At 35.1% G+C, this 16,326-nt stretch overlaps 1 protein-coding gene across 4 annotated transcripts in view; it reads right to left on the bottom strand.

Annotated features, from left to right (window-relative positions):
* The window catches only part of BBX (BBX high mobility group box domain containing), a 264,448-nt gene that overhangs the window by 153,632 nt on the left and 94,490 nt on the right, over window positions 1-16,326 (bottom strand). For all 4 annotated transcript variants that reach the window (XM_069475077.1, XM_069475078.1, XM_069475079.1 and 1 more), the window contains exon 3: window positions 1,507-1,580. The gene's annotated coding sequence lies outside the window, so the exon portion shown is untranslated. The remainder of the gene's footprint in view (window positions 1-1,506; window positions 1,581-16,326) is intronic.

The following is a 16,326-nucleotide window of genomic DNA, read 5'->3' as shown; positions in this document are numbered from 1 at the left end:
TTCTTTTGAACAGGTCAGATAAAGTATCCTGCTTTACTTTCTATATATGTATTCATATTTAGCAAATTCAGAGTACTGCCACAAATTTAATTACCTTTAAACCTCACAATAATTAACTCTCAATTAGCAATTGAGAACATATTTGAAATTTCAGTATCGATTTTTGAATATTCCATAGTCTATTCCGCTGACTCAGTAAAACCATAATTAACTGTACTCTGACTGGCATCTTAAATCCAGAATTTGTATTTGTAACAAATATGCCTTAAAAAGCAGCACAGCAAAGAGGAAAAATGATAATTAAATTCCAAGTCTTCTAATTGGCATTAAGACTTTGTTGATGTTTAAATATCCTATAATAAATACACATTCAAGTAAATTGCATACATTTTACTATATGTACAATCCTAGACAATGACATTCAGGAGAATGGTTTAGAGGCCTTATATTTATACTCATATCATAAAAGCCACATTCAGTCATATACTAACTAAAAGAAGGTAGACGTAGATACTCTATACAGATTTAATATGCTAACAAACACACTTTAAAACAGGAAAGATTTCAGATTAATTTTTAATCTGAAAAGTAAAATTTTTCTTTCTAAATAAATTTCAATTTTTAATTCAAAGTAAAATTAAAGAATAAGTTCCTTTCCTGAAAATTGCAATTGAACAATATGTACTGTATTTGCTCAGTTTTAATTCACACCAATTTCTCAGTTTTATAAATCATTAGTTCACCATAAAGTATTCAGATATGTGTAAAGCAAACATACATTTTATTCTCAGATTGGGGAAACTCTACACATTTAAGTAACCATTATTAAAACTAATTTTAAAATGTTGCCATGTTTTAAGAATTTTTTAAAAATTTCTAAAACAGCTTTGAAAATAACTTCCATACAAAAGAAGAGTCATAGTATCTGTGAATTTCAGAGTTTGATACTAATTTGTCACATATATATATTTTAAAATCTCAACTTTTTCTTCATTGTGTGGTTTTCATATTTAAAGTGATTTCACAATGCGGTTACACACATCTCTATTATTTTTAATAGGTAAGAAAGATTTCATAATGCTTTGATAATGATTTGTTTTTCAATTAAAGCCAACAGAAATATAAAAAGTAGCTTTTGGGAAATAGAGCAATTTAATATTTATTTAGGTATGCAACCTCTAAATATCTAGGACTTCAACAGACTTTTACCGATGACATACTACTGTAGAGAAACAAATCAGAGATATTGAAACAGTTAATTTTTTAAAATTCATGATTTTAAAAGAAAATTTAACTTACTTGATAATGGAGATTAAAATGTCACTTTAAAAAATTATAAAATTGACAAGAAAAAATACATTATGGTCACACTTCCTTGATCAATACGGAAGTGAATCCATTAGATGGGAAAAAGTTGAGATCAGCTTGGATACCACATAGTTCTTGACTGCCTCACTGCTTCCAAGGTAAGAAGTAAGTAAGATGCACCTTCAGTGCAGCTCTTACCAATCAAGTCAAGACTTTCCATTGTGAGTTCAATGGAACATCAGAACTTCCAGCTTCTGTGATGCAGCAGGATTCTGTGAAAGACCCATAGAAAAGCATTCAAAATGGTGAGTCAGGTAGGCCTTTCAAACAAGGCTGACACTCATTCTCCTTTAGCAAACTAACCCCTAAATAAAATGAATTAACAGCCAAATAATCAAAATCAGGCAAACATCCCTATGCTAATACTATTTAGAGAAAGTGGCCTTAGGCATGTATTGTCTACTTTAACAAAAAGCCACTAAAATTATTCAACAGGAATTCTGAGACAAAGGATCATAGACTAAGAATTAACTACAGGAAATGACTTCTTGGCCTTTTGGCTAAAATCAAGTGCGGAATTACAAGCAAATCCCATGTGAAAACATGGGGTTAAATTGATATCCTGACTAAACTCAAGTTATTTTAAATGACTCAAGTTATTTTAAATGGCCTGATTCAACTAGATAAACTATGATTCAGATGTTAATATCTTATGATTTATCTTTTAAATGTTTAGAAGATAATGAATGAAGCAAGATAATAAAAATGAACAAACAAGAAAGCAGCTTGCGGTGAGGGGGTAACAAAAAATTATTTTCTAACAAGGTATGAGGTAAATATAAGAAAAGGTCAAAAGCAGAAAAAGGGTGTATGCACAAATTAATGGAACATTTCACATTAATAACACCGCAAATATAGATATATTCTGATTAAATCACATCATTTTTAAGAATTAAAAAGTTATTTCATTTTCTTTGTGAGACACATTTAGTTTTTAGGTTGCTTCGGCGGTAAAACTAAGTGCACACTCAACTAAAAGAGACAATTTCCTACCCCTAGCAGATTATGACAATATATTTCTTTATAATCTGTAAGTTACACACTGTAGAAATTGGATATCACTTATTGGCTTATGGCTCTATCAATGCTATCAGTAATTTTATGGCTTGGTTGAAGTTTTTTTTTTTCCTAATCAGCCACTGATATGGAAGAACTGGCTCTTCACATTAAATATCAAAAATGTGTAATGATTCATCTGAGTAATCCTATCTAGAATTAGATGATTCAGTTGTCACCCAGTGCTATTAACGAAAACAAAAGCTGGAAAGAATGAATAAAATATTAAATGGTCTCATGTGGCTTCACACAAGATACTACTCATTCATCCGTATTTTTGAAAACAAGGATATGGATGAAAGAGTAAATCCAGATCTTTGAAGCAAACTACAAAGGACACATATAAATACTTTTAAATTAAATGCCTACGCTTTCACTATATTTTATGAAGGAAGCATGCAATTCCAAATACTGATGTAAAATAAATAGTATAAAAGTCTGTTCTTAATTATCATAACATAGGCAATATTAAAAATACTTTTAAGAAAATCTCATACACTATCTCATATTTATATACTTTTTTTCACATAAATCCATAAAAGTATGCAGAATCATTAAAATAAATATTGTAAAATAAACGAGTAAAACTCATGATGTAAATAAATAACTATAAATAAATGCCAAGTAAATAAATTGGTATAAATATAATTTGTACTGCCAAAATTGGGAGAGGACGATCTACCATTAATTTTTATGGTATGCATTTAATTTTTAATTTGTTTTAAAGATTTGTTTATTTGTTTATCTTTAAGAGGTGAGCCCATGCTATCTGAGAAATAAAATATTCTATTATATCCCATTCACAGAAGTTCCTCCAGGAGCTCAAGGATAAACTCTTATTAATCTTCAAGGAACCTTAGAGATTTGTTTCTATAATTGGATATATATCCCAAAATGGACCATAATTACACTTCATTTTGATTACTGTTCAATAACTTATTACTCGTGATGCAACTATGTATAAAGCGGGGGAGGGAGGGTGAGAAAGGAGATTGGCTATGCTGTGGCCAATATGGATTTTAAAACTCTCTTAACATGACAAAGAAATCATAGTAGACTTAAGAAGTCAGGGAATCAGCGACAGAGCAGAGGTCAATTTCTAGGCTGAAGGTCCTGCCTGAGATGGATCTGAGCTCTCTAAAAGTCAAACTTAGAGACCAGATTTTATCTGGTTATTACAAATGGCCACGAGGAGTCACTTCAGAAAAGCAGTTTCAGCATAAACTATTCTCCATTTAAATCACACGTATTTCAGAAAGTGTTTTGACTTGATGGAAATGGGTGGCTATGTGAGGTGTCAGAAAGGCAGGTGGGCCAGCAGGGGAAATGCCCAAGGTGTGATTACAGCCCTGCAGAGGGAAGACTTTAATGGGCCCTTAGACCACAGCTGGGGAAGATCTTCATCTGAGCCACCCAGTGTCTGTCTGTGTTCTCTGGGTCCCACTATGGCTTCCTCTTAACCCCCACTTACACATAGCCCCCGCCCCCAAGCCTTGGATTCCCACTCCCCATGATTAGTTCTCACTGCCTCATTAAGCACTTCTTTTTTCCCTTGTCAAGGCCTGGGCTCCACACCCAGGACACTGCTTCCCACAGTCCTAGACAGCACTGATTTGGCATAGCTCAGAATTCCCTCTTAAAAACTTCATCATGGCAGGTGGAACAGCCATCTATTAAATACTTATTATTTGCTTCTAACCACAAATAGGGCATCTGACTTGGCATCTGAAAAACCTATCTTAAAGATGTGGCCTAAGCAACCATTCAAACATCCCACAGCAACTGGCTTTCTGGCACAACTCACACATTGCCCCTTGAGGTGCTGTGTTTTGAAATGCTTATGTTACACTTAAAAAGATGAGGTGTCACTTCTGACAATCAGGCAGAGTCCCAATTAGTATTAATATTAATGTCCAGTACAGCATTCAAAGGCCCATCATGGAAAAAATCCCTTTCTGTGCCAAAATCATGTGTTTTGCAACCTGATGTCACTAGTACATAGTCAGTGAAGAAGGGACTCCAAGGTAACCATGTTGTCCACTTACATGGAAGAATATTTAATCCCCATGAATGACTGCTTTTCTGATGTTTTCATCAATTCTCTGGATAATAGATTAAGCTTTAACTAACTCATTTTCATACATACCCTTAATTCAATCAAGCTCAATAAAAGTCATTCTGGACTGCAATTATTTGCTAAGGAACAATTAACATTCAAATGAAAAAAACTGCTGGGCATGATACAATGTATGGGGTACAGATGCCTCTCCATTTATGGAGTAAGAATGACAACAAAAATAGCCAAATTGCTAGAAAAAGAAATATCATTTTTTCCTCATTCTCCTGAAAACAGAATACTCATGCTTTTACACCTGAAAAAAAAAAAAATGGGAAACCTGAGAAAACAAATTTTAAAATTATTACTTTCAATTATAGTTATGCTTTGAAAGACACTGCATTTCTAATCCAAGAGTCAGCGTGACCTCTGAAAGCCAAAACAAGTCCAGGTCACAAACTAAGAGTTCTAATTTCTGCTCTTGCACTAAATCCTTCCACTGGCTTCCTCCACTTCCCCAGCAATTTGTACTGTATTCCAATTTCCACTTTACAGCGCAGGTTTTATTAAAAGATTTTTCTTGTTTTAAAACTAGTTCATTTCTACATGAATACAATTATTATTGTCTCCTCAGCTCTTTCATGTACTACATATTTATAAATGAACTTAAATATAAACTCGAAGCTCATACTTCCATATAGTAATGTTTGTAGTCAAAAGTTCTATTGATTTAACTGAAGCCTTCCCTGTCCTGTGCATGCATAAGGTTTCCCTCCACTACTCTATATATTCTTTTAATCTCCTCAGTAGTGGCATCAGACATATTATGCAATATCATATACTGAAAATTATTCTGTTATATTATGCAATTTAGGCCAACGAATTCTATGCCTCAGGTCACTGTTGCCCACCACAGGCCAAAGGTTTAGAAATGATAAACTATATATATCTCAGTTATAAACAACAAAAAGTATGAATAAAGACAACACTTTTGCTAAAATTACCCACCTGTCCCTGTCTTTTATAGTTGATGCTTAAACCACAGCTATTTCACAGGCATTTCTGGGCAGGTACCAATCTTTAACTGAAATTACAAGTGTCAACTATACTGAGAATGGAAATCTCTCAAAAGAAAAAACAAATCTGAATTACTTCTTCATCACCTTCCCATCTCCACCTTTACATTTCCTCATGATCCAGAGGTAATAAAGGCGAACATGTTTAAAGTGTTCCCTATATATCTAGCAGTAAACCAAAGTAACTACTAATTACAGGTTTGTCCATTTCTTTGGACTCTCCAAAAAGGTTTCAAAAACCACTAGGTAGCAGATACAGAAAACACTACCACTCATTGTTTATGGGCCTCTCACAATAGCTCATGAAAGATCTGGAAATCCCCTCCCATTCAGTACTCAGTATTGCACCAATTATAAAATTATGTTCAACACATTAACTGCCATGTGAGTTGCATTTAACTCACACTAGTTGTGAGCCTGGGGCCTCATGAAGCATATGTAACTTACACATCTTTTTACCTTGGGAGCCATGTCGTGCATAGGCAATCACACTGCCATGCTGTAGCACACCTATTATGTGATGGGTGGCCCCCTGGGCAAAACTCTGCAGTTGGTTCTTGAAAATCATACTTGTTGATGTTCTTTATTGTTACAATTAATATTAATAAATGAATTGTGTGTAACTCATGCACAGAAAACAATAAAAAATAACAAATTTTTCATTAAATTAGAAAGGATTATTTTGTTTTCGAAGTTTTTATTCTATTTTCACAATAAAACACTGTGGCCCCAAGGAAAAATTTTTTTTCTAGTGTGGTAATGTGTTAATAAACTACCTACCACCTATGCATATGCCAAAAGAACAGAAATGCAAATGATGTAACCTTTTACTGTTTGAGAAATTAATGACGTACTACATATTAACACTGCAAAACTTAATAAAACAAAGTCAGTGCTTTCATGAAGCTGATGATCTAGTTGGGTAATAACATACACACAGAAAGTTATATAATAATTGAGTAATATATAAATGTGAAAATGGTAAGCAAAGAATCCAGAAAGAGAATATACAAGGGGATCTTTATACAGGAGATGAATAAAACTGGAACCTAAAGCACCTATGGCAATTTGGGATACAGAGATAGAATAGGGGAGGGTGTTACAGGTGCAGACACAAGATGAGCAAAGGTTGCACACCAGGAGCAAGCATGGCTTGCTGGAGGGATAAGAGGCACAGGAGGAAGATCTGGTTGGAGTGCAGGGTTCACATCAGAAAGTGGGACATAATATATGGGCAATTAAGAAAGCAATATGATTTGCTCTTTTTTCTCTCCATAGTTTCCTAAATAGCAGAGTAATGTTAGCAGCATGGTGCTATGCTAAGCATACTGGCCTTAGGGTTTACTTTCCTGCAATTGTGGGCCAATTACTAGTCTCTCTGAGCCTCTATTACTTATCTGCAAAATTACGATAAAAATCCCTACTTCTCTAAAGGCTGTGAGAATTATTGGAGGATATTAAAAATACAAAGAATTTCACATACAGTAAGTGCTCAATAAATGTTACTAATCTCATTAGAGATAAAAGTAAGTGGTAGAAACGTATTAATAAAGCTACACTGTGAACACACTAAAGTTTGCCTTGAATATTCTCAGCATTTGGATGCTGAACGAATGACTACTTTCTCAAATGGTCACTATAGATATATTTTAATTTAGGTGGCTTTAATATATGTTTAATTCTGACAGTCTGAGCAACCACTTTTTACCCTGCCAAGTTCAATGTATGGTACCTGATTTGATAATATGGATATCTTGTTACAATGATCATTTGCCATAAGATTGTTGGCTCAAGGATCATGGTAGAACCATGAATTTCTGCAGTTTCCATAAGCAGAGGTGGAAAATGAGTAGGCATTAGTCCAGTCAGATGGCTTGGCAGGAAGGCACTGAATGCCTCTTTTATATTCCCATGAACTATATAAATGTGACCTTCTCAGGCAGGGGAAATTGCACATTTAGGGCAAAAGGAGTTTCACTTCCAGGAAGAGTATAAAAACACGTTTGCCAGCAGCTATATCAGGAATAACAACAGGGAAGCCCCCAGGATCTTTGGGAAGATTCATTAGCTTTATCACGCCACTGAGAGTTAAGCTAGAAAATAAATGGTTAGGATAACCCTAGCCCCATGGGATACCCTTTAGATACTGGATTAGCTCAAGTAAACCCCAATCTATATACTTTACAAATTGCCCTGTACCCTCAGGAAAAGGTGCTGTGAATGAAACCCACTGGACAAACCTCAAGACAACCTTGTCCTCTGAGGCAAGAAAGTGTTCCCTTGGCTGCTTTCATATCAGCAATAATTTGCAATATACAGAAATCACATTCTTACCAAAAAGAATTTAGTCCAAAGTCATTTGATAAAAAGGAAGTCATAATTTTAAATGGAAAATATTCTGTTCCAAAAACTAAAGGACACTGGTCCCTTTTTTCCACTTTATTAGTATGTTAAATTATACAAAGACAATTTTTTAAAAATACAAACTGGTAAATATAAAATTTCATGATGTTATTTAATAGCATATTTTGATTAAAACTTACATTACTTTTTTAAAAACAAAAAACTGTACTATCCAGAAAGAGTAGCCGTCCCATTCAGGTGTGTTTAATGTATTTCCAGCAAATAGCTTACCAGCAGAAAGACTTGCTCTAGATACATTAATTGCAAGAATATTCCTGGTATGAAGAAACAAAGGAGTCACTCAACAGTATCCCATGTAACTGTCAAAATGCTCCCTTATAATGTTATTTATTCACAAAGCAGGTATTCTTGGGACAATAATGCAACATAGTAATTAGTTATTTTAAATCAGAAAACTCCAAAAAAAAAAAAAAAAAAAAAAAAAACCTTCCTTAGGGTTTCCTTAGGGCCCATCAGGGAAGTCCAATCACATTTCCATAGCTGAAACCACGTAAGACCCAGAAAGCTTAAGTGACTGAACAAATGGTCCTCAGCTAGTTTGTGACCAAGCTGTGACAAGACCCCAGGTCTTCACAGGGCTTTTCCCATTATAGGAACTCATGTTATTCCCTATTAGACATCCTGTGAAATTGCAGTATCACAGAATGTTGGAGGCAGATGAGAGTTTGAGGCTGCTCAGTTCAACTCTTGGACCACACAGCAAGATAGAGGCAGAGGTAGGCGGGAACCCAGCGCTCCTGCCACGGTCAGTACACTGCCCTGATACCACACTGCTCTGGAATATGATCAATCAGCTGGATCTGCAGTTTGCCGTCCAGAGAACAGCAGGAGGCTCCAGACCAGATTACATTACATCCCTAGTCTTCCTGTGGTCCTCCACAGCAGCAGAGTTCAGGTGGATTGGTATCATCAAAAAAGGGCCTCACTTTTTACTGTCAGGGTTTAGTCAGAGAATGTTTCTTGGCTCTGGAACACTTTCCCCTTTCTGGTCTGAAGACAGAGAAACGCCTTATAGCTGTAGAAGTGAGCATGCAAAATATTCCTTCGTGTCTCTAAATATTCCTATAAGTACCTTGGACTAAAAAGTTAATGTCAGTTCTAAGTGTGTGTGGACAGGGAGTATATGGGAATTCTCTGTACTTTCCATTCAATTTTGCTGTGAACCTAAAACTGCTCTAAAAAAATAAAGTCTATTAATTTTTTTTAAAAAAGTTAATGTCAATTTACTTCATTGTAACAATATTAAAATTATATCCTAACTAGAGAATGACAAGTCAATGCCAGCTGAGAATACATGAATGGTAATTCTCTCTTAAATGCTCACCCCACTAGACATACCTAGTACCAATTAAAATTATGTCCTCCATTAAAACTAAGCACATGCCCTACAGTAACAACCTCTGTACAGTATAAATGCTCCACCAGTAATTCATTCTCAAAAAAATGCCCTCTGCATTAGTTGCTACTGCTCTTATGGCAGTCAATATTTAAAGTAATATAAAACATTTAAAGTAAGCGAATTAAAAATATCAAAGGAAATATTCTCCAAGCATTTCCATTGATAGACATTAAGGTTTATCCTTTGTCACTAATTCCAGTGTAGTGAGTGACCCACAGAAATCAGTCTTATACAATCCCAGGGGCCACCAAGTACAAGGGCTACAAGGCAAATGGCAAAAGGCTTATCCTAAAGCAGCCCTAGAGAAACCTGTAATAGTCATGGTTCTTAATACTGCTGATAAATATTTTGAAATTTTAACTTCTTCTATAACTAACAAAATCAGATTTTGTCACCTTTCAAGTTAAAAAGGAAAGTTACTGTAGAAACTGTATTTAAAGGGGAGAATAGCTACAGAAGAGTATCTTCTATCTTGGCTTCTTAAGCAGAAATTCATAGACATATATGTTTTTGATTACCAAGCATACATTCCCCTACTTCTTGGTAAAAGCACTTAGATTTTGGGAAAATACTCCATGTACCTTGAGTGGGACTGACCTAATCCTACCCAAGCTTCAGAGATAGAAATATGACCCAGGCTTAGCCAATCAGCTTATTCCATCTTCCTGGATACTGCAGCTGGGTGATAAATGGGCATGAAACCTGAATCATGGCACAGAATGCAAAATAAATAACAGATATGTTATGCTATATTATTACCAATGCCTAAAGGGAGAGGAGAAAACAAAGAATAGTTTGCAGTTTTGTTGAAATAAGAGAAAAAGATAAATTGGACTACATATATACTTCCTGAAAAGAAATGAAAGAGAATACTGGTTTATTTTTACTCTATTTCAAATCCTAATTTCAATAAATTTATTCAAAACTTTTGGCACACGATATTCAATAAGTCAAAATGTTTAGATTTTAAATCTCTATTCCTGTTATATTATACCGATTTCTCCTTCAATTAATATTTTCTATAAAGAGAAGTTTCAAGTTTCAATATAAATACTAAAAAACTGGCAAATGTTAATTCGACTTTTAAAACTAATTCTAAGGGCATTTCCAATAACTTGAAATTTGCTATGTATGGTGGTATACTTAAGTGGACAGTGGCACATAATTCATTCTCCAGGCAAAGTTAAGACCTGAAATTACTTTTTCTTAGATGTAGGAGGTGGAAAACAAAACAAAACAAAAACATGAAATATTTGGGGATACAGTGTTTTGTTTCAGTGAGAGTTACTATATACATCTCTGGAAAAACATAACCAATTTTTGAAGAATTAAAGCAAAATATGTCAACAACAAAACTCTTCTGAATATAATTTTTAAATGTAATCTTTGCAGCTTGAAAATGCATTTACAGTGTTTGAGTTACTTGTATAGATGGTAACAGTCATAAAGAACCAAAGAGTTGGGTATCATATAATACATATAATTCCTTTCTTCACCAAGTCCTTCATACTAACTTGACTCAGGTCTCTTTCATAAAAGTTGAACTTAATATATGTGATGTGGTTACTCAGGAACATCCACACACAACCAAAACCCCAAACTTCAAGCTACTAAGCTCTACAGTTACTCAGATTCCAGACAAATGTAAATATAAATTCAGATGTAGGATTTATTTCCAAACATTAGCTCTAACAACAAGGCTTTTACAATGTTCTGGATGCTGCTTTGATAACTAAAACTGAACTTCAATTATTTTTCTTTGGGGGTGAACAGTAAGAATAGTAATGCACCTTGGATCACAATTGTGGCACGTAGTTCATAGCCTTTAATAGATCTAGTCAGCATCAAGAGTTCCATACAATGAATTCTGGGGAATCTTCAGTACATATAGTCTAAGGTAGAGACTTGAATAGGCTTGAAATTCAAGCCTATTTGTTTATAGTAAAATGTGTAACACAGTTCAACACTGTTGCTAATAAAATAATTTAATTGTAATTAACTAGTTAGGTCCCCCTTTATCCCATACCCCTCTCCTCCCTCCAAACCAATCATTTTAATGGGCTTAATATTTTGTATGTGCCTAGTGTTACACAGAACTGAGAATGGTACATCAGATAACAGAGGTAGAGGAAAGGACAGATGTTGTTTAAGAGAGAAATTCTAGGTTTCTCTTTTGAAGTTCCAGTGTAAGAACTCAAACAATGATTACTAACAGACATGTGCCTAGGTTAAAAATCTCCAACTACAGAGTAACAAGAGTAGGTAGCATGTTAGTATACCCACAGATTCGTAAGTAAGCACTGTCATATCTTTATCTGTTTGTATTACTAAAAGGTATCACCTATAGTCTAAACTTAGTACTATCAAGTGGAATGAATGAAAGTCCAAAAGCAGAAATAGGGGATGCCTACCTTACCTGAAAAGCATGTAAAATTACATATTGCAATGTGAGTCAGCATTGTGAAATAGGCAAAAATCAATCGAACTTAGAAGAAATACACTATCCAGCAAGAAGAGATGAAAGCCCATTCTCCCTGGTATTATCCATCTGCATCAGGTAAGACCATAAAAAACTCAAAATGCCTCTAGACCAGACCATTGAGAGACTCTGGAGAGGGGCTAAGCAACAATGTTGGAGGCAAAACGGTTGAAGGAAATGAAAATGTTACTCCGAAAAAGAAGAAGTGCTGTTTTCATATCCTTTAGGGTCTTATAAAGAAAAGGTATCAGACATAATTTTGTATGGTGGTTTCAGAGTTTAAAACTAGAATCAATCAGCAGATGTTTCTAGGAGGCAGTTTGGAGGACAAAGGGGATCAGTATCAGGAAACACTTTTTGAATGATCAGATCTGTCCAAAAAATGAAGTGAGTTCTTCTTGGATATTTGTGCAGGGCATTGAGGCCTTAGTGTCTAAGATCCTAACATTTCAAGATTCTCTAGCTTTCTGAAAACAAAGCAAATGAGAGCTCAAGGCCATGAGGCCTGGAATCCATCATGCCTAGCAGACATGATGTCCAGAGACCAAAGCTCTGTCCCCTTGGTCTCTGCCAAATGTGCTATTGAAGTAATATATCAAAGGAAAGTTCAAGTTATTTGCATTTTAAACCACAATTAATATTAGTATTAATATCAAACTGTTTAAAGAACTGGGAATTGATCATATACTAATCTCTAATTAAAAAGATAGTACAGAACTTTTCATGTAATCAAAAGATTTAACAATAATATAATTCAATTACCACATATTAAGTTTTGTTCATATTGTTGCACTGAATTGAAATTGTATGAATATAAGAAATTAAAAATAAACAACATTATTATCTATTTTCATGGAACTGTTCTTTAAAACTCAAAGTACTTATGAACATTCAAATCTATCAAAAACTATTACAGTAATTGATTTAATAAGATCTCCCCCTATGTAATATATTAAGAAATGAGAGCTACCAACAGACACAGTTGTATTCATCAACTGTACAAATAAGAAAAAAATCTCTACAGTACAAATTATCGGATAGGTAAATCATTCAACCACAAAGCTTCTCTTCTGCATGAGTTTTGTTTTGGTTTTTCAGGGTTTTTGATTTTTTTTTAAATCAGTATTTTATGAACATCCCAAAAGAACAGGTTACTAATTGTAAAAGAGCAAAAGATTTGTCAGATACATTTAATGAGGGATTTTATTTTCTAATTTGTATTGTATCTTACAGACTTAGGTCTACATTTTTATTTCATTATCTTATGAAATTTGCCTTCCAGCATATTTTTAGCTGAACTTGCAGGGTAGAGAATGCACCCTGGAATTGAAGATCACGAGGTTAATATCTTAGTAGAATTAACATACCAAATAATTGACTTCCTGAGGGATTTTGCCATTTTTCCCCTGCCAGGGGAAAATTCCCTTTCAGTTAAAATTCCTCTATACAGATAACTGCTTTGATACTGGGTGAGCTCTTTTTGTAATGACACATTTTCATTGTATGAACCCTTCTCTGAAGGTTATCTCAAACACATGACATAAATAAAAGCAAAAAAAAAAAAAAAAACCACAACAAAAAACAAAATTCCCATAACCCTAACTTTAAAAATCACATTTCCTCTATAAAAATCAACTTCAAATAAATTATGAGTACACACGCCTAGACACTTCCAAAAACTGAAAGACACTAATAAACAAATAGAAACAAGCATTTCTAAGATTCCATCAGAGGTTCCCACTAGATCTGAAATTGGAATCAGTTAGCCAGCTCTTGATTACTAGTGTTAACTAAAGGCAACTGGATTAAGTATTCTGAAAACCATTTTCAATTCACTTTGGAATATCCTCTCCTCCCATAAAGAAATTTTCTTAAAAGGATATAATATATACAAAAGTAAGTTTTTAAATATAACAAATTTAGAGTAACTATTATTTATATTTCTTATGATTAAAAGTAAAATAAATCTGACATTTCTTAGACAGAGTTCAGAAAGTTAGCAACTGCGGAGAAGCTAAAGAGTCTTTGGTAGCTAAAGGAAATTGTCCTGGGACTGGAACTGCACAAGGTTGCCATGGATATCCACAAACAGCTAAAAGAATGCATGCACTGGTAATATATTTATAAGTAAGAGACCCCACAAAAACGACAATGTCTTTAAAAACAAAATAGAACCCCAAAACTTGTATAAAGTTATTAGTTTTTCCTTTTTAGTTTTTTTAAAGCTAATTCTAAGCAAGGAGAATGATTTTAACCCAAACATGTAAGAATAAAACATATACTATGTAGCAAACACAAAAAACGCTTGGTTAAAGTCTTCTACAGAAGATTTATTTGACACTTTGAATTTTTTTCCTAACACTTTTCTCCCACCACACAGATCTTCTATGGTGATTTTCTTTTTCCTTCTTTTAATCTAAACATCTTCACTATTTTCATCCTAGTGCCTGCCTGGGGCACTTTGTGAGGTATATTTGATTGGGCAACAGTCTGACATGCTGAGCAAATGGAGGATGAGGCCACACTGAGCCCAAGGGCTTAGAGGCCTGGGCAGAGTGACATGGTGGTATTATACTACCTTGATGGATAAGCTGAGTGTCCAGGTGGTTAGGCTGAGGAGGGAGCTAAACAGTTCATTCTAGTAAGCAGGGATCCAGTTAGAGACCTCTTTGACATGGAATGTTACACTGAATGAACCAGAAAAAAGGTTGAGCAGACAGCAGGATTTGTGAGTCACCCAAACACACACAAGTTAAACCCATGGTGGAGAGATGTCACCTAAGGTCCTCACCAAAGGAGAAAGGGGAAGCAGGGGCCCAAGGACTGAACTCACAGGAAACCTTCACAGCCTGCCTTTTGATACTTCCTTCATCATTGTGAGAAAAGGTAGGAAAGAAACAGGAACAAATCATCACCCTTGTCCATAAGTGACACTGCTGAATATTTTTAGGAGCAGGAATAACCTGTTGTTAGGCTGCTAATCCTCAAGTTCCCTTTCTGTACAGCACACGCCTGCCCATAGCATATGAATACATTGTTCTTCCACAACTTTTCCTTACTTTACAGTCCCATACGTTTCAAAAGATCTCTTCTCTGGAAGCATATTTCACTCACTGAATTATGTTCCTTGGCCAGATCATATCCTATTTTCTGTTAGAACCGACTTATAAGTGAAAAATAAGTTGACTGCTTTGGCAGTCAACAGAAATGGGTAAACTCATCAGGTCAGGGCAAATCCTATCTGAAAATCCAATGTAACTTTCCCCATTCCCCACCCCAGAAATGTAAGTAGTCCAGTTCAAAGTAATTTAGGCAATGTTGGCGCCCAAAATAACACCAGTTTCCCAACCCCACCCCTCAGAGGAGGGATGGGGAGAGCATACTCAAATATAAAGAATAATTGTACTTACTCTGAGACATTTGTTTAACCAGAACTTGTAGGGACCTCAAAAAGGTTCCAAAATGCCACTTCCTTTGGAATCAATCACTTTCAACCTGGACTACGAAACACAATCACAGGAGACCACTTTAAAATATGCAGATGCCCAGGCACTCCCTACACTAAACCAATCGTATCAGAATAATCTTGAGGGTTGGTCTCAGGCATGGATAGTGCTAAAAGCCCCACAGGTGATTCTAAGGTGCAGTCAGACTCGAGAACCACTACAGATATACAAGGACTGAAGTGATAAAAATTAAGTGTTAAAATTGATAATGCTTGTGGCTAAGTTCATATGGTTAAAGCACAGGGTTAAAATGGTCACAGATAATACTGAATCAGACCAGTTAGGCTTATTATCTTTTATGGCAAGACTATACCTCCACCCTGACAGGCATCTCGCCAATTTATGCCACACATACGAATGGATTTGTGTTAAAAAGGTGTTGGAAGAAAGTCTCAATGCAGATTGTCTTCACATTCACAAGGCAGCAAGGAGGAGATGCTGTGGTGTGTGTCAGTCATTCCCTTTCCCATGTTCTCTACCATATTTTATGGCTAAAAAGATGTTTGCAACACAACTGACTAATATTAAGGACGCATTCTGTGGCTGCAAGACAAGGACAGAATGTCTGTGTGTGACCACTAGGCTCCAACCAGAAGTATGCCATCACTATTAAAGTAGATGGAACACATTAGATACTAAATGATGTGTTTGTAGAAAGAAAAAAAAATGCATATTGTGCCCAAAAGTTAATGGCACTAGTTATTGTTTTTAACAGACTAATGAGCAGCATGACTGACAAGTGGAGAAATGGAATTGGGGGCGGCGGTGTGGGGGGTGGAGCTTGTGGAGGGATATATATCCTCTGTGAGGCTGCCCAATTTATTTGACATCAGCTTTTTTTTTAAACACCATTGCACAATGCTGCTCAACATCATGTGCATAATGAGTACTAACTTAGGGGCTGCTATTTCTCAGGATTCTTTGGTATCTTTGTGCTTATATTAATAGTTGTCCCTTAAATG

The sequence above is a fragment of the Eulemur rufifrons genome, chromosome 7 (genome assembly GCF_041146395.1).
Source record: "Eulemur rufifrons isolate Redbay chromosome 7, OSU_ERuf_1, whole genome shotgun sequence".
Taxonomy (NCBI): Eukaryota; Metazoa; Chordata; class Mammalia; order Primates; family Lemuridae; genus Eulemur; species Eulemur rufifrons.
Note: the sequence above shows the minus strand (reverse complement) of the source record. Positions and strands in the feature narration are given on the sequence as shown.